At 40.7% G+C, this 3,942-nt stretch overlaps 1 pseudogene across 1 annotated transcript; it reads left to right on the forward strand.

Annotated features, from left to right (window-relative positions):
* The first annotated feature begins 2,982 nt into the window (after positions 1–2,982).
* LOC112412362 (tail-anchored protein insertion receptor WRB pseudogene) lies at positions 2,983–3,604 on the forward strand (annotated as a pseudogene). Its single transcript, XR_003005787.1, has one exon. The product of XR_003005787.1 is annotated as a tail-anchored protein insertion receptor WRB pseudogene (transcript).
* Positions 3,605–3,942: the final 338 nt, after the last annotated feature.

Genomic DNA, 3,942 nt, shown 5'->3' on the forward strand with positions numbered 1-3,942 from the left:
AGAGATAACTTAATGGAAAACATTTTGTCTTATAAAAATATTAGTCAAGGAGAGGTATTCTGAATGGAGGCAAAAAGACAGAACCTATGAATATATTTGAGCTGAAGTATATATACTTTCTAATAAAAATATTAGTATTGAGAATGTTTTCCATTTAGTAGAATTTTCTTCTTCTCCTGTAGAGGGTGTTTTCTCAGTTAAAAACATTGTGATGAGAATCAATTGAAGATGTTTGCAATTTCAAATTTATTAACCATAAAATGCAACTGTGAAAGAAATTGCGGGCAATTTTATGAAAAGATTTAAAACATTATGACCATATTGGAAAAAAGTACGTTTTCAGAAAAATATTGGTAACGTGCTCTTAGAGACAGGTGTGGCTAAGAAACTGATTAAGGTATGTGAATATATACCAAAAAAATTCTGCTTGTGTTATTTTTTAATGTTCAGATAATCAATATGTGTTTTTTGCTTTAATGTACAGTGATATATGTTGTTTTTATTTTTAGAAAGAATTTTATTTTTGAAATTAGTTTTTAACAGAACTGTTTTATAGCCTACCAATATAATAAAGCCAACTTGTTGATCAGTAGGTAAATATTTCATATATACTGAATTGCTTTAGTGCGTCCTTTCACTCTCTAAAGTATTCCAGTTTAGTTAATATGGTCTCCCTAAGGCTTTAGGATCTTTTCTTTTTGGCTTTATCCCTATCCTTTAGGTTGGCAGTCTCTATAACCCAGATCTCATTTCATATGCAAACTTCATCTTCTGCAAATGTAAAAGGTCACTTATTTGGGCCACTTAAGCTATCCATTCTTTATCACATTCAAGTGGGATAACAAGGAAAGGGATGCAGGAAGTTCAGAGGTATAAACAGGTTCTTGTTTTTGTTCTCTGGGAGGCCTCTTTTTGCCAATTAATTCATTAACAAGCCCCAAGAGTTGCCTCAGAAAAAGATTGATATCTCCAAGGACATGTGAGTAAAGCAGTGAGAAAAGAACAAGTAAAAGGAAAAAAAAACCCACACACATATGAGAACACATACAGAGAGAGAGAGAGAGAGAGAGAGAGAGAGAGAGAGAGAGAGAGAGAAGCTCTAACAAACAATAAATATGATTCTGAGGGGAAAAAACACCAAAATTGTGAGGGCAGGAAGGTAAAGCCTATATGAACCCTAGACACCTTTGCATTAGTCCCCTGGAGAGAAGAGTTTATGCCATTCTTCAGGTTACAGTGCCTCACTGTTGCAGGGATGGGGACCCCTTCCAGGGCCCAAGAGTGAGCTCTTGTCTAACACTTGGAAATGAATTGTCCAAGGCGGCACGTGCTGACAATGCAAGAGACTTTATTGGGTAGGGGCGCCCGGGCGGAGAGCAGCAGGGTAAGGGAACCCAGGAGGACTGCTCTGCCATGTGGCTCACAGTCTCAGGTTTTATGGTAATGGGATTAGTTTCTGGATTGTCTCTGGCCAATTGTTCTGACTCAGGGTCCTTCCTGGTAGTGCGCGCATCACTCAGCCAAGATGGATTCCAGCAAGGAGGATTCTGGGAGGTTGGTAGGACATATGGACTGGCGTCTCCTTTTGACCTTTCCTGAATTCTTCCGGTTGGTGGTGGCTTGTTAGTTCCGTGTTCCTTATCAGGACCTCCTGTCATAAAATAACTCATGCAAATGATTAGTGTGGTGCTGGCCAGTTTCTTTCAGTGCTTCCCCTAACACCAGTACCTTCAACATTGGAGTCCTTTGCATCAGGCCACCATTGTAGTAAAGACCATTTCCCCCTATTATCTAATAGAACTCCTAAGTTGTAGCCAGGTAGATGGCTATCCAGCAAGAGACTACATTTCCCCATCTCCCTTGTGGCTTGGAGTGGCCAAGTGACCAAGTTCTGGAAATCATTGTGAGCCATTTCCACATTGTGACACTGAAAGGGAAAGTTCATGCTTTCCTTTGGCCCTTTTCCCCATCTGCTGGCTAAGAGCTGCCAAAAGATGAAGCAGCCACCTTGGACCCAGACATGGCAGAGCTTCCTTACCAGCCCTGGACCGCTTACCTCTACTCTGTTAACCTAAAAGAGAAACCAACTTCTATCTTGTTAAACTACTTGTGTACAATCTTGGGTCTTTTTCTTATAGTACCTGCACGCTCCTTAATAAAACCATGCTGAGCTAAACTTGCAAAATTTTAAAAGTACACACCGAGTCACTGGAACATGAGTAGACAGACCAATGGGACAAAAGAGAAAGTCCATCATAGAACCAAATACATACAGAAAATTAGTACAAAATCAAATCAGTGGGGTAAAGACGGACTTTATTTTTTACATGAATAGTGTTGACACAACCAGGTATCTATACTATAGAAAAAGATAAAGTTCCATCTCTTCCTCACACCATACAGCAGGTTAAAACTCTAAGTAGAATGAAGATTTAATGAATTTACCCTTTGAGCCAACAGTTTCATTTCTGCAAATTTATTCACGATAAGGACATATCTGCACTTTATGGATAATGTATGTACATTTTCTCATTGTTTGTAATAGCAAAAGACAGGAAAAAAACTTGTGTCTACCAATAAGGGATTAGATTTTTAAAACTATAGTATATAATTGAATGTTATACTATACGAAGTTGTAAGAAAGAATGAGAAAGCTCTGTATTTTCAGGATGTACTTTGGTGAAGAAAGCCAGATGCAAAATAGTGTATAGTACTATGCTACCTTTTGTATAAGAAAGGGGAGAAATGAAAATATATATTTATTTTTGCTTGTATCTGTATAAAGAAACACTGAAAGGATATATCAGAAACTAATAAAATGGTTAGCTATGAGAATGGAAAGAGTGGGGTAGATGGGGACAGGAATGGGTATGGGAGTTCTAAATCTAAGTATTATGTAAGTAATAATTATTACTATTAAGTATTAATAGGCAGTGCGCAGGCACGGCGGCGCGCCTCTGCGGGGCGCTGGGCTCACTGCGCACGCGCGGCCATCAGCTTGGTCCCAGGTGGAGCTGTTTTAGCCGAGCTGGCGCCGCCGTGAGCCTCCGAGATGAGCGCGGCAGAGGCTGACCGCTGGGCTTGGCTGCTGGTGCTCAGCTTCGTGTTTGGGTGCAATGTACTCAGGATCCTCCTCCCGTCCTTCTCCTCCTTCACGTCCAGGGTGCTGCAGAAGGACGTGGAGCAGGAGTCTCAGATGCGAGCAGAGATTCAGGGTATGAAGCAGGAGCTCTCCACCGTCAACGTGATGGACGAGTTTGCCAGATACGCCAGGCTGGAGAGAAAGATCAACAAGATGACTGATAAGCTCAAAACTCACTTGAAAGCACGGACAGCTCAGTTGCCTAAGATAAAATGGGTTATAAGTGTTGCTTTCTACATATTGCAAGCTGCCCTGATGGTCACACTCATCTGGACATACTACTCTGTCCCTGTGACCGTGGTGCCGAGTAGATGGATAACTCCACTAGAACGCCTGGTAGCATTTCCCACTGGAGTAGCAGGGCTTGCAGCAAAGGAACTGACGCCTAGAGAACTTACGTGTCCAGTGTCACCGAAATGTGAAGTAGCAGGGCTACAGTTCAACCCAAGCCTGCCTCAGTAATCCAAGCCCAATACCTGGGGTCTGATACACCACTTATTGAAACACCACCTCTGGTTCCCAAATTCTGTGACTCCTTTTCAATTCACACTATGCTTAGCCCCTCTGCAGCATTTCCTGCTATCGGCCATTCTTTCACTTCTGAAAGAATTTCTTTTGGGTTTTAAAATTAGTACATGTCATCGTAGAATGATTAGAAATATAAGAAAAAACTTTTAAAAAAGACTCAGTAGCTATGGATAACCCCTCTTAACATTGTGGTATATTTTTTCCAGTCTTTTTTTCTATTTATTTTTGTATGGTTAAGGTTATCTGGCACATACAATTTTTTACCCCTCTTA

Source organism: Neophocaena asiaeorientalis, unplaced genomic scaffold, assembly GCF_003031525.2.
Source record: "Neophocaena asiaeorientalis asiaeorientalis breed wild unplaced genomic scaffold, Neophocaena_asiaeorientalis_V1.1 scaffold1106, whole genome shotgun sequence".
NCBI lineage: Eukaryota > Metazoa > Chordata > Mammalia > Artiodactyla > Phocoenidae > Neophocaena > Neophocaena asiaeorientalis.